The 25353-nt window shown below is 48.1% G+C and overlaps 1 protein-coding gene and 1 long non-coding RNA gene across 2 annotated transcripts in view; one reads left to right on the plus strand and one right to left on the minus strand.

Moving 5' to 3' along the window:
* Positions 1–25353, plus strand: part of LOC116967622 (alpha-2-macroglobulin-like) — a 645420-nt gene that overhangs the window by 528861 nt on the left and 91206 nt on the right. The window lies entirely within an intron of this gene.
* On the minus strand, positions 1612–21905 carry LOC116967627. Its single transcript, XR_004410281.1, has 3 exons — positions 21892–21905; positions 17462–17464; positions 1612–1750 (listed from the first exon to the last, which is right to left on the minus strand). It is a non-coding gene; the product is annotated as an uncharacterized LOC116967627 (long non-coding RNA).

Below are 25353 nucleotides of genomic sequence, written 5' to 3' on the forward strand. Positions count from 1 at the left end.
TAGTTCAACAGTCTAGTATGCGGATAGTCGAATTCCATACCTGTGTTGGAAAACGAGCCGAGCCAGGTGACTCAATAAACTGTGGACATTGCAAATGTGAGCAGTGAGCAAACTGTTGGAGAACCGGAGAGTATCTAATGTTTGAAGAAGATGGGTCTGAAGAAGGGTTTCGGCCCGAAACGTCGCCTATTTCCTTCGCTCCATAGATGCTGCTGCACCCGCTGAGTTTCCCCAGCAATTTTGTGTACCTTCGATATTCCAGCATCTGCAGTTCCCTTTTGAACACAGTATCTAATGTTCATTAGTTTAAGATGCAAGTAGAGAAAATTCAGGCAATTATAGGGCGGTTAGCCATACTTCAGTGGTAGGAAAGCTATTTAAGATAATTCTTCGGGAAAGGATTGATTCCCATTTTGGAAAAGAGTCTCTTTATTGGGGACATGGCTTTATACGTGGCAGATGGCATCCTACTTATGTGATCGGGTTTTTTGAGGAGATGACGATGATCGGTGGTGGTTGTTATTCTACGTGGATTTTAGGAAGGCGTTTGATAGTTACTCTGGTAGCCCGATTCAGAAGAATAAGATGCATGGGAATGACAGTGACTTGGTTGTATGGATTCCCAAATGGATCACAGTGGATTATGTTGGAAGGACATAATTCTGGATGCAGGCCAATGCCCAGTGGAATTTCGCTGGGATCTCTGTTGGAACCTCTGTTGCTCAAGAGACAGATAGAGAGTCATAGAGTGAAACAGTGTGGAAACAGGCCCTTCAGCCCAACTTCCTCACACTGGCCAACATGTCCATATCCTTCCAAACCTGTCCCATCCATGTACCTGTCTAACAGTTTCTTAAACATTGGGAGAGTATCAGCCTCAACTACCTCCCCTGGCAGCTTGTTTCATACACTCACCACCCTTTGAGTGAAAAAGTTACCCCTCAGATTCCTATTAAATCTTTTCCCCTTCACCTTGAACGTATGTCCTCTGGTCCTCGACACCCCTACTCTGGGCAAGAGATTCTGTGCATCTACCCAATTTATTCCTCATGATTTTATACTCCTCTATAAGATCACCTTGAGCTCCACGGAATAGAGACCCAACCTACTCAAACTCTCCCTATAGCTCATACTGTCTAGTCCTGGCACCATCCTCGTAAATCTTCTCTGAACCCTTTCAAGCTTGACAAAAACGTATCTATAACATGGTGCCCAGAACTGAACATGATAATCTGTAGTCTCACCAACGTCTTGTACAGGGCCTGTCCCACTTTGGCGTTATTTGCGCGTCATTTACGCAACATCATTTACGCGTCATGACGCACGATTTTGGGATTCTCAAAATCCTCTCGCGCCACCAGTGTGACACACAAATGGCGCCCAAGTGGGACAGGCCCTTACAACTGCAATATGACCTCCCAACTTCTATACTCAATACTCTGGCTGATGAAGGCCAATGTACCAAAAGATTTTTTGACCACCTTATCTACCTGTGACTCGACCGTCAAGGAACCATGCACCAGGCCTCTCCTCCTCAACACTCCCCAGAAACCTACCATTTACTGTGTAGGTCCTGCCTTTGTTAGACGTCCCAAAATGCAACATCTCACATTTCTCTGGATTCAATTCCATCAACCATTCCTCAGCCCACCTGACCAATCGATCAATATCCTGCTGCAATCTTTCATAACTATCTTCACTATCTTAAAAATCACCCACTTTTCTATCATCAGTAAACTTACTAATCTTGCTCTGTATGTTCTCATCCAAATCATTGATGTCGATGACAAACTATAATGGGCCCAGCCACGAACCCTGAGGCACACCACTAGTCACAGGCTTCCAGTCCAAGAAGCAACCTTCCATCATCACTCTCTGCTTCGTTCCATTCACCTATCTCTCCTTGGATCCCATGCGATCTAACCTTTCACAGCAGCCTACCATGCGGAACCTTGTCGAATGCCTTAATAAAATCTACAGCTCTGCTCTCATCGACCTTTTTGGTCACGTCTTCAAAAAAACAATCAGATTTGTGAGACACGACCTCCCACTTACAAACCATGCTGAGTATTCCTATTCAGCCCTTGCCCATCCAAATGCCTATATAACCTATCCCTCAGAATACTCTCTGGTAACTTTCCAAGCACAGATGTTAAGCCCACCGGCCTATAGTTCCCAGCATTTTCCCTGCAGCCCTTCTTGAATAGAGGCACAATATTTGCCACCCTGCAGTCTTCCTGCTCCTCCCCTGTAATTAAGGACGACTGGTAAATTTCAACCAGGGCTCCTGCAATTTCCTCTCTAGTTTCCCACACATCCTCGGATATATATGATGAGGCCCTGGAGATATTTGTCTAACTTCATACACAATGATACCTTCGATGGTAACACTGACTGCTCTTAAGACACTTCCATTGACTGCCCCAAGTTCCTCCGTCCTACTGTCTTTCTCCTCGGTAAATACAGAGGACAAATACTCACTGAGGACCTTGCCCATCTCCTGTGGTCCACAAAGTGATGACCGCTTTGTTTCCTGATAGGTCCCATTCTCTCTCTAGTTACCCTTTTTTCCCCTTATGTATTAATGAAATCTTTTGGGATTGGCCTTAATGCTACTTAGAGCTATCTCCTACCCCTTTTTTTGCCCTTGTGATTTCCTTTAACGCTTTACTCCTTAGTTCCTGAAACTCCTCCAGTGATACACTGTCCCATACATCCTTCTTGTTTATGACCAATGCCTTAATTCCCCTCGTCAGCCAAGCTTCCTTTCATTTGCCTGCTTTGCCCTTCACTCTAACAGGGATGTACATATCCTGAGCTTTTGTCAGCACACTTTTAAAAACATCCCACTTGGCTGATGTTCCTTTTCCCTCAAAAAACCTCCAGTCAACTTGATCGAGACCTTCTCTCATACCCTCAAAGTTGGCCTTTCCCCAGTTGAGCATTTTCGCACATCCTTCTGTCCCTATCCATAAATATCTTAAAACCTAATCGAACTGGCACCAAAAGACTCCTCCACAAACACTTCATTAACTTGCCCTTCCCAATTTCCTAATGCTCGATCCAGTGTTGACCTCTCGCGTGTGGAGGCCTCTACATACTTCTTAAGAAAATTCTCCGGAGCACTTTTGAGGACCCCATTTAAATCCCCCACACTATGATTTCCCCAGTCTACATTGAGAAAGTTAAAATCCCCTACTACAACAATCTTATTTGACCTGCAGCTGTCTGCAATCTCCTGGCACATTTGTTCTTCTAATTCCCGTTGACTATTCGGGGGTCTGTAGTACACCCCCAACAAGGTGATCATCCCTTTCTTGTTCCTCAGCTCCACCCATATAGCCTCACTGGACGAACCGTCCGTAATGTCACCTCTGAACACTGCCGTGACATCCTCCTTGACCAACAATGCAACTCCCTCCTCTTTTCCCTCACCCCTGTCTCTCCTGAAGCTCCTGTACCCCGGGAACATTGAGCTTTCAGTCCTGCCCCTCTCTTAACCAGGTTTCTGTAATGGCTGCAACATCCCAGTGACTCATACCTATCCATGCCCAAAGCTCATCTGCCTTGCCCGTCAGGCCTCTTGCATTAAAATACGTGCAGTTTAAACCAACCCTCGCTCTCCGCCTTTCATCTGCCTATTCTGTCTACTAACCTTTCCGTCACAACCCTCCATACCAACTTCGAACCTCTCACCTGCCGCTGTCCTGCATCAGATCCCACCCCCCTGCCAATCTAGTTTAAACCCACCCGTGTAGCATTAGCAAACCTGCCCGATAAATGTCATGGACGCAAACGAAGATGGATTGGTTAGTAAGTTTGCAGATGACAACAGGACTGGTGGGGTCTCAGTCTGATGTTATTGATATGAATGAGGGGATTGAAGGCTTTGTGGTCGTTCTTGGGGATGATACGAAAATAGGTAGAGGGGCAGATAGTGTAGAGAAAGCAAGGACTCTGCAGATGGACCTGTACAGGTTGGGAGAATGGGCAGAAAAGTGGCAGATGGAATATAGTGCAGCAAAGTGTGGAGTGATGCATGTTAGTGGTAGGAATAAAGGCGTGGACTATTTTCCAACTGGAAAGAATCCAGAAATCGGAGCTGCAAAGGGACTTGGTAGTGCAGGTGCAGGATTCCCAAAAGGTTAATCTGCAGGTCGAATCAGTAGTAAAGAAAGCAAACTGAATGCTAGCATTTATTTCAAGAGATCTTGTATACAAAAACAGGGATGTAATGTTGAGGCTCTATAAGGAGCTGATAATGCCGCATTTGGAATATTGTAATTGTGGGCACCATATCTGAGGAAAAATGTGCTGGCTCTGGGGAGGGTCCAGAGGAGGTTTACATGAATGGTATTTATTTCAGTTATTTTTAAGGCAGAGGTAATAGATTATTGATTATTGATTAGTTCAGGTGTCAGACGTTATGGCGAGAAGGCATGAGAATGGGGTTCAGAGGAAGAGATAGATCAGCCATGATTGAATGGCCAAATTCTACTCTACTTCAAGGGCCAGGAAGCGAGCGGGCAAGATCATCTCTGACCCCTCTCACCCTGGCCACAAACTATTTGAATCACTTCCCTCTGGAAGACGACTCCGGACTGTCAAAGCTGCCACAGCCAGACATAATACAGTTTTTATCCACGAGTAGTTGCTCTACTCAACAGCCAAAAATCTGTAGCCTCCCTTTGATCTGGTATTTTGCTGGTTCACATGCTTGATCAATGGTGTTATATCATTAATGTTTTATTATTATTAATGTTTAGTGTTTTCTGAGTCATTCGTAACTGTCACTGTATGTCATGTTGTTATTTGTGGGCGGAACACCAAGGCAAATTCCTTGTATGTGAATACTTGGCCAATAAACTTACTTACTTACATACTATCACTTATGACCTGATGATGGAAAGACTGTCACGGTTTACTGCGGGACATGGATCAGCTACAGAAATGGGGGGGGGGAATATTCGAGTTAAAAGCCGAGCAAGGGCTCAGAGGAGTTGTAATTTGCCGATTAGAATTCAGAGGGTAAATATATAATGGCAAGATCCTGCACTGCACCGATGCACAACGATTTTGGGGCCAGAGTCCATATCTCATTGAAAGCAGCAACGCAAGTAGATAGAGTGGTAAAGAAAGCAATGAAATGCTTGCCTTCACTGTTGGGGGCACTGAGTATAAGCGCCCGAAGGTCATAGTGCAACGTTACAGGACTTTGTTGAGGCTGAATCTGGAGTATGGGGTGCTTTTCTGATTGCCCCAGAACAGGAAGAATGTGGGTGCTTTGGAAATGGTGCAGAGGCTTTTTCCAAGGATAATCCATGGTTTTGGGGGTCATTATCCAGGAGGTGAGCTTGGATAATCTTAGATTGTTTACTTTACAAAAGGCAGTGTGACGAAAGAGAATTATACAACATAGTTGTGATTTTTTTTTTCTTTCCTGGGATGCAAATATCAAATTCCAGAAATGTAGCTTTGAGGTGACAGGAACAGAGTTGATGCAGGTTTCACAATATTAGGAGATAAAATAATGAATTGCAAATGGTATTATTTTAAAACAGGCACAAAGTGCAGGAGTAACTCAGCCAGTCAGGCAGCATCCCTGGAGTTCATGGACCGGTTACATTTCTGATGGATAGTTAACATTTCATCTACTTTGTCTTGTGGCTCGTTCCATTTACCCACCACCCTCTGCACAAAAAAGTTGCCCGTCGGATTTTGATTAAATCTTCCCCTTCTTAACAAACTTATGCTCTCTGGTTCTAGAATCGCCTTCCTTGGTAGAAGAATCTGTGCATTAAATGCCTCCTCGTTATTTTAATCTCCTCTGAGATCACCCCCTCATGCTCTTGCGCTCCAAGGAATAAAATCCAAGCCTGCCAAAACTCTCTTTATAGCTCAGGGCCCTCGATTCTTTGCAGCATTTTTGTAAATCTTCTCGGCATTCTTTCCAACCGAATCCAACTTGCTTGTCTTTTTTGAGGAATGCTGGTGATTGTTGACGTACGGGCCGTGGATGTAGTCTGGCAAGGCACGTGTTGCCGGGTAAACTGATCCTTTAGATTGAGGTGTATGGGATCCATGGTGATTTGGTAGCTTGGATTCTGATCAGGCTTACCCACAAAAAATCGAAAGGGCGTTATCAGTTTAGTTGTAGTTTTGCAATACAGCGCGGAAACAGGCGCTTCGGCCCACCGGGTCCGGGCCTACCAGGGGGGGGGTATGGTGTTATCAAATAGGTAGTGACGGTGAAGAGGCATTTAGGAGGCACATGATTGAAGAGATTGCAGCTATATCGATTGTGTGCAGTCACAGGACATTAACTTGCAATATGTATGACACAGATGTGTGGCAAAAGGGAAACGTGCTACACTGTTCCAGGTTGTATGTCAGTAATGGGATGTGTTATAGATAAACATTGGGGATTAGCTCCATCTCCTGTCTCTCCGTCTGTTACCTGAACACACTCTCATTTCCAGGCTGTGGGGGAATGGTCTCACAGATTCTTGCACGGAGGATCTCGTCGCCGCTCTCAGCGCAAAGTGCTCAGTGACTGACGTGGAACTGGGATCAAACTCGTTCTCGGAACGATCTGTCCCCGCTCTCTGCCGCCTCACACTGGCTCTCCCGAGTCTGCAGTGGATCGGGTGAGTGTTTGCCTTAATAGAAACATAGAAAATAGGTGCAGGAGGTGGCCATTCGGCCCTTCGAGCCAGCACCGCCATTCATTGTGATCATGGCTGATCGTCCCCTATCAATAACCCGTGCCTGCCTTCTCCCCATATCCCTTGACTCCACTCGCCCCTAGAGCTCTATCTAACTCTCTCTTAAATCTATCCAGTGACTTGGCCTCCATTGCCCTCTGTGGCAGGGAATTCCATAAATTCACAACTCTCTGGGTGAAAAGGTTTTTTCTCACCTCAGTCTTAAATGACCTCCCCTTTATTCTCAGACTGGTTCTGGACTCGCCCAACATTGGGAACATTTTTCCTGCATCTAGCTTGTCCAGTCCTTTTATAATTTTATATGTTTCTATAAGAAATTCCCCCTCATCCTTCTAAACTCCAGTGAATACAAGCCTAGTCTTTTCAATCTTTCCTCATATGACAGTCCCGCCATCCCAGGGATCAATCTTGTGAACCTACGCTGCACTGCCTCAATCACAAGGAGAAAATATCACAAATTCCCCAAATTAGGAGACCAAAACTGTACACAATACTCCAGATGTGGTCTCACCAGAGCCCTATACAACTGCAGATGAACCTCTTTACTCCTATACTGAAATCCATTAGCTTTCTTCACTGCCTGCTGTACCTGTAAGCCAACTTTCAGTGACCGGTGTACAAGGACGCCCAGGTCTCGCTGCATCTCCCCTTACCTAACCTAACCCCAATGAGATAATAATATGCCCCCTTATTTTTGCCGCCAAAGTGGATAACCTCACATTTATCTATATTATACTGCACCTGCCACACATTTGCCCACTCACTCAACCTGTCCAGGTCACCCTGCTAACATCCTCTTCACAGTTCACACTGCCACCCAGCTTTGTGTCATCTGCAAACTTGCTAGTGATGCTCCTAATTCCCTCTACCAAATCATTAATATATTTGGTAAACAATTGCGGCCCCAACACCGAGCCTTGCGGCACTCCACTCGCCACTGCCTGCCATTCTGAAAAGGACCCGTTCACTCCTACTCGTTGCTTCCGGTCTGCCAACCAATTTTCTATCCATGTCAACACCCTACCCCCAATACCATGTGCTCTAAATTTAGTCACCAGACTCCCGTGCGGGACCTTATCAAAGGTTCAAGAAAATGTTAATGTTCAAGAAAATGACAGTGGAGCCAGGGCCTTGTTGATGATTTATCTGTGTTGACATCCCAACCTGTAGAATTGTCTGTGGAATTCTCTGCTTCAGAGGGTAGTGTAGGCCGGTTCCATGGATTTTTTCAAGAGAGAGCTAAATAGGGCTCTTAACGATAGCGGAGTCAGGGGATATGGGGAGAAGGCAGGAACGGGGTACTGATTGGGGATGATCAGCCATGATCACATTGAATGGTGGTGCTGGCTGGAAGGGCCGAATGGCCTACTCCTGCACCTATTGTCTATTTGGCTATCCTAGTTTTATTGGCCCTGTTGTGCAATTTGTTAATTTCCCCTTTATTCCTCATTCTGCTTCAGGTTCCGGGGGAATCAGTTCAGTTCAAATGGAGCAAAGCAGCTGCAAGGATGCAGGCCGAAGCTGACCGTGGCGATCTGAACATCAGAATGAATTGACCGACTGTCCAAATGGTGCCAGCACAACAACCTGGCTCTCAACATCAGTAAGACCAAGGAACTAATTGTGGACTTTGGTTGGGGAAGGATGAGGACCCACAATCCTGTTCACATCAATGGTGGAGAGGGGCAAAAACTTCAAATTGCTAGGTGTGCATATTCCTGAAGAACCTTCCTGGACCCAGCACACTAGTGCAATTATAAAGAAGGCACATCAGCGACTGCTTCCTGAGAAGATTACGGAGGTGTCGGAAGAGGTTTCTCCTAAACTTCTACAGGTGCACGGTAGAGAGCATTCTGATAGGTTGCATCATGGCCTGGTTCGGCAACTTGAACGTCCAGGAGCGAAAAAGTCTACAACAAGTTGTGACCACTGCCCAGTCCATCACCGGCTTTGACCGCTCCACCGTCAAAGGAATCTATCATAGTCCCTGCCTCAAAAAAGGCAGCCAAAATCATCAGATCCACACCATCCTTGCCACACACTCGTTTCAGCATTGCCATCAGGAAGAATTTACAGGAGCCTGAAAACTGTAACGTCCAGATTCAGGAACAGCTTCTTCCCTGCAGCCATCAGGCTATTAAACACAACAATAAAGCTCTGAACTGCAACAGAGTATATTATTATTGCACTATATTTGTTATTTATTGAACTTTTTTTTTCTCTTGCCCCATTATGTACTATGTTTGCATATTCACATATTCTGTTGTGCTGCAGCAAGTAAGAATTTAATTGTCCCATCCGGGACTTGTGACAATAAAACACTCTTGACTCTTGAATAAACATCACCATCGATGCAGTGGGAATATATTTGGTCAGTTTTCTGACCTCCTTTATAAAAGAGCTCTGCTTTGCTTTGATGCTGCGCTGTACCTAAAATGTTGCACTAACCTTTCATGTGAGGTTTCACAACTAGATACATTTTTCCAATAGATTTGGAAACATAAATCACATAATATTTGGTGCATGTAACAGTTAATGGCAGCTGAATGAAACTTAGTTATTCTCCATTGGAACGCCAAGTCAGCTGTTTGCAGCATACCGAATATTTTTTTATATACCTTGCGCTACTATAGACAATAGGTGCAGGAGTAGGCCATTCAGCCCTTCGTGCCAGCACCGCTATTCAATGTGATCATGGCTGATCATCCCCAATCAGTACCTCGTTCCTGCCTTCTCCCCTTACCCCCTGACTCTGCTATCTTTAAGAGCCCTATCTAGCTCCAGAGAATCGGCCTCCACTGCCCTCTGAAGCAGAGAATACCGCAGACTCACAACTGTGTGAAAAAGTGTTTCCTCGTCTACGCTCTAAATGGCTTACTCCTTATTCTTAAACTGTGGCCCCTGGTTCTGGACTCACCCAACATCGGGAACCTGTTTCCTGCCTCTAGCGTGTCCAACCCCTTAATAATCTTATATGTTTAGGCTCAATACAAGCTGCTCTAAGAATCCAGCACGGAGGCACTCTACAAACTCCCTTTCTTGGGGTCCAGTCCCAACCTGATTTTCCCAGTCTTCCTGCATGTTGAAATCTCCCATAACAACCGTAGCATCACCTTTACTACATGCCAACTTTCCATGATAATGTGTGCACCCATTGGATTCGGGATCATGCATTGCGTAAAATAAACTGGTTTACAACAAGTTATTTCAACGTTTTTTTTCCCAGTTGAAAGCAGATGAATGAAACATAGACACTAAATTGGAAATGCCAAATTAGACTACAGCATGTAGAATATTGCTTGATACATCTTGCACTAAATCTTGAGCTGCCTGCACTCAGACCATAATCCTCCATTCCTTTCTCATCCATATACCTATCCAATTTATTTTTAAATGATAAAATCGAACCTGCCTCCACCACTTCCACTGGAAGCTCTTTCCACACAGCTACCACTCTCTGAGTAAAGAAGTTCCCCCTCATGTTACCCCTAAACTTCTGTCCCTTAATTCTGAAGTCATGTCCTCTTGTTTGAACCTTCCCTACTCTCAATGGGAAAAGCTTGTCCACGTCAACTCTGTCTATCCCTCTCATCATTTTAAAGACCTCTATCAAGTCCCCCCATAACCTTCTGCGCTCCAGAGAATAAAGACCTAACTTGTTCAACCTTTCTCTGTAACTTAGTTGCTGAAACCCAGGCAACATTCTAGTAAATCTCCTCTGTGCTCTCTATTTTGTTGACATCCTTCCTATAACTGGGCGACCAAAATTGTACACCATACTCCAGAATTGGTCTCACCAATGCCTTGTACAATTTTAACATTACGTCCCAACTTCTATACTCAATGCTCTGATTTATAAAGGCCAGCATCCCAAAAGCATTCTTTACCACCCTATCTATATGAGATTCCACCTTCAGGGAACAATGCACAGTTATTCCTAGATCCCTCTGTTCAACTGCATTCCTCAATTCGCTACCATTTACCATGTACGTCCTATTTTGATTTGTCCTGCCAAGATGTAGCACCTCACACTTATCAACATTAAACTCCATCTGCCATCTTTCAGCCCATTCTTCCAAATGGCCTAAATCTCTCTGTAGACTTTGGAAATCTACTTCATTATCCACAACACCACCTATCTTAGTATCATCTGCATACTTACTAATCCAATTTACCACACCTTCATCCAGATCATTGATATAAATTACAAACAACAGTGGACCCAACACAGACCCCCGAGGCACCCCACTAGTCACCTGCCTCCAACCTGACAAACAGCCATCCACCATTACTCTCTGGCGTCTCCCATTCAGCCACTGTTGAATCCATCTTGCTACTCCTGCATTTATACCCAACAATTGAACCTTCTTAACCAACCTTCCATAAGGAACCTTGTCAAAGTCCTTACTAAAGTCCATATAGACAACATCCACTGCTTTACCCTCATCAATTTCCCTAGTAACCCCTTCAAAAAATTCAAGAAGATTAGTCAAATATGACCTTCCAGGCACAAATCCATGTTGACTGTTCCTAATCAGACCCTGTTTATCCAGATGCTTATATATATTATCTCTTAAGTATCTTTTCCATTAATTTGCCCTGTTTTTTTTATGAGTCTTTTCCATTAATTTGCCCTATTAATTAATACCCCCTGATCCCTTTGGCCACAAGGGCCACATCTAACTCTCTCTTAAATATAGCCAATGAACTGGCCTCAACTACCGTGGCAGAGAATTCCAGATTCACCACTCTCTGTGTGAAAAATGATTTTCTCAATACGGTCCTAAAGGACTTCCCTCATACTTAAACTGTGTTCCCTAGTTCTGGACTTCCCCAACATTGGGAATAATCTACAACAATCGGTGCAGATCCACATCAGCTGGTCTCCTCTCCATCCACAAGTCCAACCTCCGCAGTTTTGGGGACAGAGCCTTCTCCAGGGCAGCTCCCAGGCTCTGGAACTCCCTCCCCCAACTGATCCGCAATTCCGTGTCCCTCACCATCTTCCAATCCCGCCTCAAGACCCATCTCTTCACCTCTGCCTATCCTTAGCCCCACGTCCCCGTCCCTTTTCATCTGTGCATTAATTGCTTCATACTGCGTTTTGTATTGAATTCTGTATTTACTTTGTGTACTAGTCATGTCTCTACTATTTATTTCATTCCCCTTAAATGTTTTTCCTCTACCTGCTAAATATTTGTAAGGTGTCCTTGAGACTCTTGAAAGGCGCCCATAAAAATAAAATGTATTATTATTATTATTAATCTTCTAAATTATAGCGTGTACAAGCCGAATATATCCAGTCTTTCTTCATATGAAAGTCCTGCCATCCCAGAAATCAGTCTGATGAACCTTTTCTGTACTCCGTCTATGGCAAGAATGTCTTTCCTCAGATTAGGAGACCAAAACTGTATGCAATACTCCAGGTGCGGTCTCACCAAGATCCTGTACAACTGCAGTAGAACCCCCCTGCTCCTATACTCAAATCTCAAATTCTCAGACACCTACTCCTAGTTATCCTTGGAACATGACCCCACAGCCGAGCACCAGGCCTTAATCGCATTACTGATTTCATCACTTCCAGCTCTCTGCCCCCTAAAGCCTCCAACCTTATAGTTCCCCAGCCCCGCACGGCCCGATTTTATCTTCTCCCCAAAATCCACATACCTGGATCAAGACCTGTCCCGGCAGACCCATTGATTCTGCTTGTTCATATCCCACCAAATTATTTTCCACATACCTCGACTCCATCGTATCCCCCCGGTCCAATCCCTCTCTACCTACAGTGTGTCCAAGAAACCTCACACGCTTTTTGTCTCCGCAATGACTTCCGTTTTCCAGGCCCCCACTCCCTCATGTCTACTGTGGATGTCCAGTCACTCTACACCTCCACCCCCCACCAGGACGGTTTTAAGGCCCTTCGTTTCTTCCTTGACCGCAGAACCATCCAATTTCCGTCTACCAATACTCTCCTCCGCCTCGCAGAGTTGGTTCTTACCCTCAACAACTTCTCCTTCGACTCCTCCCACTTCTTCCAAATCCAAGGCGTAGCTATGGGCATTCACATGGGCCCCAGCTATGCCTACCTCTTTGTAGGGTATGTCGAACAATCCCTGTTCCAGGTGTACATTGGCCCTATCCCCGAACTCTACCTCCGCTACATTGACGGCTGCATTGGTGCTACCTCCCGCACCCATGCAGAACCCAGTGACTTCATCAATTTCACCATTAATTTCCATCCTGCACTCAAATTCACTTGGACCATCTCCGACATCTCCCTACCGTTTCTAGATCTCACCGTCTCCATCACAGGAAACAGACTATTGACCGGCATCTACTACAAATCTACTGACTCCCATCGCTCTCTTGACTACACTTCTTCCCACCCTGCTTACTGTAAAGACTATCCCCGACTCCCAATTCCTCAGTTTACGCGGTATCTGCACGGGGGCTCCGCTCTTCCATTATAGATGAGGCTCTCACTATGGTCTCCCCAATATCCCGCAGCTCCGCTCTTGCTCCCCCTCCCCCCATTCATAACAAGGACAGAGTCCCCCTTGTCCTCATCTTCCACCCCATCAGCTGTCGCATACAGCATATAATCCTCCAACATTTTTGCCACCTCCAACGGGATCACACTGCTGGCCACATTTTCCCATCTCCATCCCTTTCTGCTTTCTGCAGAGACTGTTCCCTCCGAAACTCCCTGGTCACCTCATCCTTTCCCACCCAAACCACCCTCTCCCCAGGTACTTTCCCCTGCAACCGCAGGAGATGCAACACCTGTCCAATTACCTCCTCCCTCAACTCCATCCAAGGACCCAAATAGTCTTTCCATGTGAGGCAGAGGTTCACTTGCACCTCCTCCAACCTCATCCGCTGCTTACACTGTTCCAGGTGTCAACTTCTCTACAGCGGCGAGACCAAGCGCAGGCTCGGCGACAGTTTTGCTGAACACCTCCGCTCAGTCCGTTTTAACTTACCTCATCTCCCGGTGGTTCAGCACTTGAACTCTCCTCCCATTCCCAATCTGACCTTTCTGTCCTGGGCCTCCTCCATTGTCAGAGTGAGGCCCACCGCAAATTGGGGGAACAGCACCTCATATTTCGCTTGGGTAGTTTACACCCCAGCCGTATGAACATCGACTTCTTCAGTTAGCCCTTGCTTTCTCTCTCCATACTGATGGAGGAACCAGACTGATTCCTGGGATGGCAGGACTTTCATATGAAGAAAGACTGGATAGACTCGGCTTGTACTCGCTAGAATTTAGCAGATTGAGGAGGGATCTTATAGACACATACAAAATTCTTAAGGGGTTGGACAGGCTAGATGCAGGAAGATTATTCCCGATGTTGGGGAAGTCCAGAACTAGGGGTTACAGTTTAAGGATAAGAGGGAAGTCTTTTAGGACCGAGATGAGAAAATCATTTTTTACACAGAGAATGGTGAATCTGTGGAATTCTCTGCCACAGAAGGTAGTTGAGGCCAGTTCATTGGCTATATTTAAGAGGAAGTTAGATGTGGCCCTTGTGGCTAAAGGGATCAGGGGGTATGGAGAGAAGGCAAGGATGGGATACTGACTTGGATGATCAGACATGATCATATCGAATGGCGGTGCAGGCTCGAAGGGCCAAATTGCCTACTCCTGCACCTATTTTCTATGTTTCTATACCCTCCCCCTTCCCATTTCTCCCACTAGTCTTACTATCTCCAACTACATTCTTAGTCCCTCCTCTGGCATCATTCTGAAAAAGGGTCTCGACTCGAAACGTCACCCATTCCTTCTCTCCAGAGATGCTGCCTGACCTGCTGAGTTACTCCAGCATGCTGTGTCTACCTTCGATAGATTCTTGACCAGTACAGGTCTCGGGGTATGGGGAGAAGGCAGGAGATTGGAGTTAAGAGGTAATGATAGATCAGCCATGATTGAATGGCAGGATGGACTTGATGAGCCGAATGGCTTAATTCTACTAACACTTGTGACCTTATGACTTCAGTTCCCTCCCTCCCCCCATTCATTCCCATTGATTGCAGGGAATGTCAATGATATCCCTGGCTGGCGAAAAAATAAAACTGGGAAGGCGGCCTAACCGTGGCTGACGAGGGAAGTCAAGGATAGTGTTAAAGCCAAGGAAGAGGCATATAAATTGGCCAGAAAAAGCGGCAAACCAGAGGACTGGGAGGAATTTAGAACTCAACAAAGGAGGACATAGGAGCTAATTAAGAGGGGGGGGGGGGGGAAGAGCAAGAAGTAATTCTATAGACCTGTTAGTTTGACTTCAGTGGTGGGCAAATTAATGGAAAAGATACTTAGAGATAATATATATAAGCATCTGGATAAACAGGGACTGATTAGGAACAGTCAACATGGATTTGTGCCTGGAAGGTCATGTTTGACTAATCTTCTTGAATTTTTTGAAGAGGTTACTAGGGAAATTGACGAGGGTAAAGCAGTGGATGTTGTCTATATGGACTTTAGTAAGGCCTTTGACAAGGTTCCTCATGGAAGGTTGGTTAAGAAGGTTAAACTGTTGGGTATAAATGCAGGAATAGCAAGATGGATTCAGCAGTGGCTGAATGGGAGAAGCCAGAGGGTAATGGTGGATGGCTGTTCCCACCGGGAGCTCAGGTGGGAACAGCCGCTGCCGCCGCCGCTCGGCCCCGTGTCCTTTCACCATCCGCTCCTCCCTTCCCCAGCGCCATCCTGCGGCCGCGACCTGAGGAGCCGGAGCCCGAGGCGTGCGGGCGGTGAGGAGCGGGGGGGATGTGAGTGAGTGAGGAAGGAGAGGAGGTCTGGGCGCCCTCTGGTCCTCCGAGTGCAGCGTCTCTGGTCCTCCGAGTGCAGCGTGTCTGGTCCTCCGAGTGCAGCGCCCACCTGGCGGCGGGATTCCGTGACGCACCGTCTTTGTTCCTCTGTCTGCAGCGCCACCTGGCGGCGGGAGGGTTAAGTTTAGTTTATTGTCACGTGTACCGAGGTTCAGTGAAGCTGCTAGCCCTTGCTGTCTCCTCCCCTTCCTTAACCCTCTAGCTGTCTCCTCCCACCCTCCCATCCGCCCGCCCTCGGGCTCCTCCTCCTCCTCCCATTTTCCTTCTTTCTCCCCCCCCCCCCACCCCCCATCAGTCTGAGGAAGGGTTTCGGCCCGAAACGTCGCCTATTTCCTTCGCTCCATAGATGCTGCTGCACCCGCTGAGTTTCCCCAGCCATTTTGTGTACCTTCAGTGAAGCTTTGTTGTTGTTGCTAACCAGTCAGCAGAAAGACAACACGTGATCACAATCGATCCGTCCACAGTGTACGAATACGGGATGAAGATAATAACGTTGAGTGTAAGACTTGTGTGACTCCAGTGCGGAGACAATGTTTCTCCCTGTATAAGGTCGAAAGTGATAGCAGCAGAATCAGGCCATTCGGTCCATCAAGTCTACTCCGCCATTCAATCATGGCTGATCTTTCTTTCCCTCCTAACCCCATTCTCTTGCCTTCTCCCCGTAACCATTGACACCCGTATCTCGGTACACGGAACGGTAAAGAGCCAATATCAGGAAAAGGGGAGGTGCAACGAGACCTGGGTGTCCCAGTACATCAGTCACTGAAAGTATACGTGCAGGTACAGCAGGCAGTAAAGAAAGCTGATGGCATGTTGGCCTTCATTGTGAGAGGATTTGAGTTTAGGAGGTCCTACTGCAGTTGTACACGGCCCTGGTGAGGCCGCACCTGGAGTATTGTGTGTCATTTTGGTCTTCTAATTTGAGGAAGGACATTCTTGCTATTGAGTGAGTGCAGCGTAGGTTCACCAGCTTAATTCCCACAGGTATACATAAATGCTGGAGAAGCTCAGCGGGTGAGGCAGCAACTATGGAACGAAGGAATTCCTTCGCTCCATAGATGCAGCCTCACCAGCTGAAATTCTCCAGCATTTTTGTCTACCTTTGATTTTTCCAGCATCCGCTGGTCTTTTTTAAACAGGTTAATTTCCGGGGTGGCTGGACTGACATGTAATGCAAAAATGGGTCGACTGGGCTTGTATTGCTGGAATTTAGACGGAAGAAAGGGAATCTTGTAGAAACATATAAAATTATTAAAGGATTGCGAAGGGAAGATGCAGAAAACATGTCCCCGATGTTGGTGGAACCCACAACCAGTGGTCACCGTATAAGAATAAGGGGTAGGTCATTTAGGACTGAGACGAAGAAAAATGTTTTCACACAGAGAGTTGTAAATCGGTGGAATTTTCTGCCTCAGAATTCTCTACTACAAATCAATGACTCCCATGGCTATCTGGGGGTCATGACTTTCCGACATCTACATAGGTTTCTGACATCTATTCAAACCCACTGATTCCCATATCTATCTGCAATACACTTCTTTCCACCCTGCTTCCTGTAAGGACTCTATCCCCTACTCCCAATTCCTGCCGCATCTGCACCCAGGGCATCGGAGTGGTCCTCATTCTTTAGGGAAAGGGGGTTCCTCTTTCCGACTATAGACGAGGCTCTCAACAGGGTCTCCGCTATTTCCCGTAGCTCTGCTCTCAATCCCCATCCCCCCGCACGTAACAAGGGCAGAGCCCCTCTTGTCCTCACCTTCAACCCCACCAGCCGTCACACACAACAGATAATACTCTGACATTTTCGCCACCTCCAACAGGATCACACCACTGGCCACATTTTCCCATATCCTCCCCTTTACGGAAGACCGCTCCTTCCGTAACTCCCTGGTCAATTCGTCCCTTCACACCCCCTCCCCTGGTGCTTTCCCTTGCAACCACAGGAAATGCTACACTTGTCGCTTTACCTCCCTCTTGACTCCATCCAAGGACCCAAGCAATCTTTCCAGGTGCGGCAGAGGTTCACCTGCACCTCCTCCAACCTCATCTATTGCATCCGCTATTCTAGGTGTCAGCTGCTCTATATCGGTGAGACCAAGCGTAGGCTTGATGATCGCTTCGCTCAACACCTCCGATCCGTTCGCACTAACCAACCTGATCTCCCAGGGGTCCAGCACTTCAACTCCCCCTCCCATTCCGAATCCGACCTTTCTGTCCTGGGCCTCCTCCATGGCCAGAATGAGTCCCATTGTAAATTAGAGCAGCACCTCATATTTCGCTTGGGCAGTTTACACCCAGCGGTATGAACATTGAATTCTCCAATTTCAGGTAGTCATTGCTTTCTCGCTCCTTTTCCTCCCCTTCCCAGCTCACCCACAACCTACTGTCTCCGCCTCTTCCTTAATTTTCTATTCCTATTCATAATTTATGTGTAAAAATATATTTAATCTGAGGAGCGGGGGTGCCAGTTAGCGGGAGAGCGAGGTGCAACAGCGAGAGATAGAGGGCGCAGATGTGGTGACGAGGAGAGACATTCTCGGCAGCTGCGCTGCTGCGCGCACACAGACCCGCACCTCATCCGCAGCCAGGATCAAACCCGAGTCCCCGGCGCCGCAAGGGCTGCCAAACCGTCACTGGACCGTCCCAGTCCCCCCGAGTGCCCCATCCACGCCCGGGGGGCGGCCGGAGATGTCCGGGGCGAACAGGACCGACAGGCCACCGACCCGCAGCAGCAGCGGCCCCAGGCCCACAGCCAGCGCGGAGAAGAAGCGCCAAACCCAGCCCAACCTCACTCCAACTCCCGAGGATCCCATTCCCCGACGAGCCGGGGGCCGCCAGCCGCACTAGCCGCCCCACCCAGAGGCCGCCGGCCAACTCCCCCGGGCGCCGGTGAAAGCCGAGCACCAGCCATCAACGGGGGGGAAACGAAACGCTGCAGCAACTCAGCGGGACAGGCAGCATCCCCGGAGAAAAGGAATGGGTGACGTTTCACGTCGAGACCCCCCCCCCCCCCCCCACGCTGGCTGCAAGTCCAGTGCCACCACCGCTCAGGGCCGGCGCCCCACCAGTCCAGGGCTGTCGACCAACCCGGTGGGACAGGCAGAGCCGAGCTGGAGCCAGTGACTTTAACACCCCACGCCGGCTGCTAGCCCGGGGCCCCCCGGACATCTCCGGAGACTCTCGGACAGGGACGGGACACATGGGAGGGGACGGGGAAGGTCCAGCAGCAACTCAACAGTGCCGGAGACCCGGGCCCAACCACGGACGAAACGCAGACCTGCACCCACACAGCGGCACAGCCGCCGATAATGTTTATAGCGAGTGACCTATGACCTGGGCATGCGCAGTCAGAATACCGGACTCGCTTATTCGGGGGAGGGACTCAAATAGAGAAAGCTAGTAGACAATGTGTGAGGCAGGAGGCAGTGAAGGCAAAATGTAGGGGAGAAAGAAGAAAAATATAATAAACAGAGAATAAGAGGTGGTGCGTTTCTTAAATGTGTATATTTTAATGCTAGCAGCATTGTAAGAAAGATGGATGACCTTAGAGCCTAGATTGACACCTGGAAGTATGATGTTGTGGTGATCAGTGAAACATGGTTGCAGGAGGGCTGTGATTGGAAACAAAATATTCCACAATTTTGAAGCTTCTGGTGTGATAGAATTGGAGGGGCAAGAGGTGGAGGTGTTGCATTGCTTGTCAGGGAAGATATTACAGCAGTGCTTTGGCAGGATAGATTAGAGGGCTCATGTAGGGAGGCTATTTGGGTGGAACTGAGAAATGGGAAAGGTGTAGCAACGCTTTTAGCAGTGTATTATAGACCCCTAATGGGGAGCGAGAATTGGAAGAGCAAATATGTAAGGAGATAGCAGATATTAGTAGTAAGCACAAGGTAGTGATTGTGGGAGATTTCAATTTTCCACACATAGACTGGGAAACACATTCTGTAAAAGGGCTGGATGGTTCGGAGTTTGTAAAATGTGTGCAGGATAGTTTTTTGCAGCAATACATAGAGGTACCTACTAGAGAAGGGGCAGTGTTGGACCTCCTGTTAGTAAATGAGACAGGTCAGGTGGCAGAGGTATACGTTGCGGAGCACTTCGGGTCCAGTGATCACAATACCAATAGTTTCAATGTAATTATGGAGAGGGTCAGAACTGGACCTAAAGTTGAGATTTTTGATTGTAGAATGGCTAACTTTGAGGAGATGCGAAAGGATTTAAAAGGAGTGAATTGGGACGTTTTGTTTTATGGGAAGGATGTAGAAGAGAAATGGAGGACATTTAAAGGTGACACTTTAAGAGTACAGAATCTTTATGTCCCTGTTCGGTTGAAACGAAATAGTAAAAATTGGAACGAGCCATGGTTTTCAAGCCATGGAACGAGCCAGCGAAATTGGACACTTGGTTCGGAAAAAGAGAGAGATCTACAATAATTATAGGCAGCATGGAGTAAATGAGGTGCTTGAGGAGTATAAAGAATGTAAAATGAATCTTAAGAAAGAAATTAGAAAAGCTAAAAGAAGATATGAGGTAGCTTTGGCAAGTAAGGTGAAAGTAATCCAAAGGTTTTCTACAGCTATATTAATAGCAAAAGGATAACGAGGGATAAAATTGGTCCGTTGGAGAGTCAGAGTGGATAGCTATCTGCAGAGCCAAAAGAGATGGGGGAGATATTGAACAATTTATTTTATTCGGTATTCACCAAGGCGAAGGATGTAGAATTTTGTGAGGTAAGGGAAACAAGGAGAGTAGCTATGGAAACTATGAGATTCAAAGAAGAGGAAGTACGAACACTTTTGAAAAATATGAAAATTGGTCTCCAGGACCTGACAGGATATTCCCTCGGACATTGAGGGAGGTTAGTGTAGAAATAGCAGGGGCTATGACAGAAATATTTCAAATATCATTAGAAACGGGAATAGTGCCGGAGGATTGGCGTACTGCACATGTTGTTCCATTGTTTAAAAAGGGTTCTAAGAGTAAACCTAGCAATTATAGACCTGTTAGTTTGACATCAATGGTGGGCAAATTAATGGAAAGGATACTTAGAGATAATATATATAAGCATCTGGATAAACAGGGTCTGATTAGGAACAGTCAACATGGGTTTGCGCCTGGAAGGTCATGTTTGACTAATCTTGAATTTTTTGAAGAGATTACTAGGGAAATTGATGAGGGTAAAGCAGTGGATGTTGTCTATATGGACTTCAGTAAGGCCTTTGACAAGGTTCCTCTTGGAAGGTTGGTTAAGAAGGTTCAATTGTTGGGTATTAATGGTGGAGTAGCATGATGGATTCAACAGTGCCTGAATGGGTGATGCCAGAGAGTAATGGTGGATGGCTGTTTGTCAGGTTGGAGGCCGGTGACTAGTGGGGTGCCTCAGGGATCTGTGTTGGGTCTACTGTTGTTTGTCATGTACATCAATGATCTGGATCATGGTGTGGTAAATTGGATTAATAAGTATGCAGATGATACTAAGATAGGTGGTGTTGTGGAAAGTAGATTTTCAAAGTCTATAGAGAGATTTAGGCCATTTGGAAGCGTGGGCTGAAAGATGCAGATGGAGTTTAATCCTGATAAATGTGAGGTGCTACATCTAGGAATAACTGTGTAAAGTTCCCTGAAGGTGTAATCTCATGTAGATAGGGTGGTAAAGAAAGCTTTTGGTGTGCTAGCCTTTATAAATCAGAGCATTAAGTATAGAAGTTGGTGTGTAATGTTAAAATTGTACAAGGCATTGGTGAGGCCAATGCTGGAGTATGGTGCACAATTTTGGTCGCCTAATTATAGGAAGGATGTCAACAAAATAGAGAGAGTACACAGGAGATTTACTAGAATGTTGCCTGGGTTTCAGCAACTAAGTGACAGAGAAAGGTTGAACAAGTTAGGTCTTTATTCTTTGGAGCGCAGAAGGTTAAGGGGGGACTTCATAGAGATCTTTAAGGGCCGATATGGCCTGTTTCCGTGCTGTCATTGTTATATGTTTATATGGTTATTCACTGGATGGTTACAAGACTAGATTTTCAAGTTAGATTTAGCTCAAAAGCTAACGGAATCAAGGGATATGGGGAAAACGCAGGAACGGGATACTTGACCATGTTGAATGTTGGTGCTGGATCGAAGGGCTGAATGGCCTAGTCCTGCACCTTTTGCCTGTTACCTTCTCCTAACTAACAATGTTCTATTCTACATTTTCCTTGAACTCCATTCTCTTTGTCCTGTTTTCACTCCTTACACTTTCTTATCTCTGTACTTCCCATCAGACTAAAGAAGGGTCTCGACCCGAAACGTCACGCATTCCCTCTTTCCACAGAAGCTACCCGACCCGCTAAGTGACTCTAGCACTGTGTGACCTTCTTTCCATGATGCATGCCACCTCCCATGTGACTCTGCGCAATGGCAGGGTGCGTGGCAGGAAGTCCCCCTCGGATTGGCAGTGACGTCAGTGCGCTGGTCGTGCAGGCCCCCCTTCTCCCACTTGCTTCTTCGCCCCCTCCCTTCTGCCCCTCCCCCTCACTCAACTCCCACTCCCCTTCCCCCCTCCCTCAACTCCGTCTCCCCCCTGCTCTCCCTTCATAACCCCTCTCCCTTCTCCCTTCTCCCCTTCCCCTAACTTCCACCGTCCTCATCCCTCTCCCCCACTTCCCCCCCCCTTGCCTCCTCACCACCTCTCCCCTCCTTCCTCCCCCTCGTATCTCCCCCAGTCACCCCCCCCCCCCCAGTCCTCTCCCCATCCCCAGCTTTCCCCCCTTCAAGCACCAGTCACGCGTTAGTAATGTCCTGTTTGCCAGCTTGTTGACCCTCTGTGTTCCCCTCCTGCAGGGTTTTGGAGCTGTTGCTGTGGACGGAGAGACGGGGATGTGAGCGGCCATTGAGGGTGGCCAGGGTGCCGGTAAGCCCCACCCCCCATCTGCTCCGTGTGTGGGCTGAGCTTCGAGGGGCTGAGCTTCAATGGAGGACCACATGACAGGGCACAACAAGGAGAAGCGTTATGAATGCGACGTATGTGGCAAGGCCTGGCAGTGCCCGAGCCATCTAGAGATCCACCGGCGGGTGCACACGGGAGAACGCCCCTTTGACTGCTCCGACTGCGGCAAGACCTTTACCCAATTGTCGGCGCTGCAGGTGCATCGGCGGGTGCACACGGGAGAACGCCCCTATGAATGCTCCAACTGCGGCAAAAGCTTCAAGACGGCACAGGAATTGAAGATACACCAGCGAGTGCACACGGGCGAGAAGCCCTATGGGTGCTCCACCTGCGGCAAGAGCTTTACCCAGTTGTCGGGGCTGCAGGTGCACCAGCGCGTGCACTCGGGCGAGAAGCCCTATGGTTGCTCCACATGCGGCAAGAGCTTTACCAGTTTGTCGGTGCTGCAGGTGCACCAGCAGGTGCACACGGGAGAACGCCCCTTTGAATGCTCTGACTGCGGCAAGCGCTTCAATACGGCGCAGTATCTGAAGATACACCGGCGAGTGCACACAGGCGAGAAGCCCCATGGCTGCTCCACCTGCGGGAAGAATTTGCCCAGTTGTCGGGGCTGCAGGAGCACCGGTGGGTACACATGGTCGATAAACCCCATGGCTGCTCCACCTGTGGCAAGAGCTTTGCCCGGTTGTGGAGGCTGCGGGAGCACCGGCAGGTGCACAGCAGCGAACGGCCGTTCTCCTGTTCCGACTGCGGCAAAGGCTGCAAGTCGTGCAAGCACCTGAAGGTGCACAGGCGCCTGCACACCGGGGAGCGGCCCTACACCTGCAGCGACTGTGGCAAGGGCTTCACCCATTCCAGCAACCTGCTGTCCCACCAGCGCACCCACACCGGGGAGCGCCCCTTCATTTGCACCCAGTGCAGCAAGGGCTTCACCCAGTCCAGCAGCCTGCTGTCCCACCAGCGCACCCACACCGGGGTGCGCCCCTTCACCTGCAGCGACTGCGGCAAGGGCTTCATCTGCTCCAACAGGCCGCTGTCCCACCAGCAGGTGCACGACAGCGACCGTCCCTTCCCCAGCCCGGTGTGTGGAGCGCGCTTTTCCATGGCCTCCCATGCCTTGTCTCACCAGCGCGTGCACACCAGTGGCCAGCCCTACGACTGCCTGTATTGCGGTGAGTCGTTTGACAGCTCGCGGGGGTTGCGGCAGCACCGGCGGGCTCACGTCGTCGAGCAGCAGCTCCCACTGCGGCAAGAATTTCAAGAGAGCACGGGGGCTGCGGGAGAACCAGCGGATACACACCAGAGAGAGACCCTTTGAGTGCGTTGAATGTGGCGAGGGTTTCACCCGCATGTCCAGCCTGTGGCAGCACCAGTGTGCCCACAGCGGTGAGCGTCCCTTCCCCTGCCCATCCTGTGGTAACGGCTTCACCCGCCTTGACCACCTGCTGGAGCACCGGCGAGTCCACACTGGCTAGCACCCCTTCACCTGCCCGCTCCTCCAGCCTGCTGGCACACCGCGATGTGGATAGGCATTGTTTAGGTAGTCACACAATGCTGGAAGGAATGGGTGATGTTTCAGGCCCAAAACATCTCCAATTCTTTCTCCCCAGAGATGCTTCCTGACCCGCTGAGTTACTCCAGCACTCTGATAAACGTCACACATCCATGTTCTCCACAGATGCTGCCTGACCCTCTGAGTTACTCCAGCACTCTGATAAACGTCATCCATCCATGTTCTCCACAGATGCTGCCTGACCCTCTGAGTTACTCCAGCACTCTGTGAAACGTCACCTATCCATGCTCTCCACAGATGCTGCCTGACCCTCTGAATTACTTCAGCACTCTGTGAAACGCCACCTATCCATATTCTCCACAGAAGCTGCCTGACCCGTCAAGTTACTGTAGCACTTCTTGTTCGAGTCATACAGTGCGGATACAGGCCCCAACTGGTCCACAACTACCAACATGTCCCAGCAACACTAGTCCCACCTCCCTGCGTTTGCTCCATATACCTCCAAACTTTTCCTATCCATGTACCTGTCTAACTGTTTCTTAAACTTTGGGATAGTCCCAGCCTCAACTACGTCCTCGGGCAGCTTGCTCCATACACCCAGCACCCTTTATGTGAAAAAGTTACCCGTCTGATTTCTATTAAATATTTTCCCCTTCACCTTGAACCCATGTCCTCTGGTCCTCGATTCCCACACTCTGGACAAGAGATTGTGTGCATCTAACTAAGTTCTGTTCGATAAAAGATTCCGGCCTCTGTAGTATCTTGTGTCTCCCTCACCTATATCCACCTATCACTTCTGAATAAGACTCTCAACCTGAAATGTCACCCATTCCTTCTCTCTAGAGATGCTACCTGTCCCGCTGAGTTACTCCAGCATTTCACTGACATTTGCGCTCGGTCCGCCGAGGACTGCTGGATCTCCCGGTTGCCAACCATTTTAACCCCTTCCCACTCCCACATTGATCTTTCTGTCCTGGGCCCTCCATTGCCAGAGTGAGGTGATACGGAAACTGGAGGAGCAGCACCTCATAGCTTACAGCCCAATGACATGAACATTGAATTCTCCAAATTAAGGAGACACCCCCCCCCCCCCCCCCCCCCTTCATAATCAAGTCCCAGAGTCTGTCCCGACATCATCTATTTTCTTCCAGCTTTCTCCCCTGACTCCATCAGTCCAAAAAAGGGTCCACACTCGCCACGTTTAACAATAAGGGGTAAGCCATTTAGAACGGAGATGAGGAAACGTTTTCACACAGAGAGTTGTGAGTCTGTGGAATTCTCTCCCTCAGAGGGCGGTGGAGGCCGGTTCTCTGGATACCATATAACAATTACAGCACGGAAACAGGCCATCTCGACCC

The sequence above is a fragment of the Amblyraja radiata genome, chromosome 40 (assembly GCF_010909765.2).
Source record: "Amblyraja radiata isolate CabotCenter1 chromosome 40, sAmbRad1.1.pri, whole genome shotgun sequence".
Classification (NCBI taxonomy): domain Eukaryota; kingdom Metazoa; phylum Chordata; class Chondrichthyes; order Rajiformes; family Rajidae; genus Amblyraja; species Amblyraja radiata.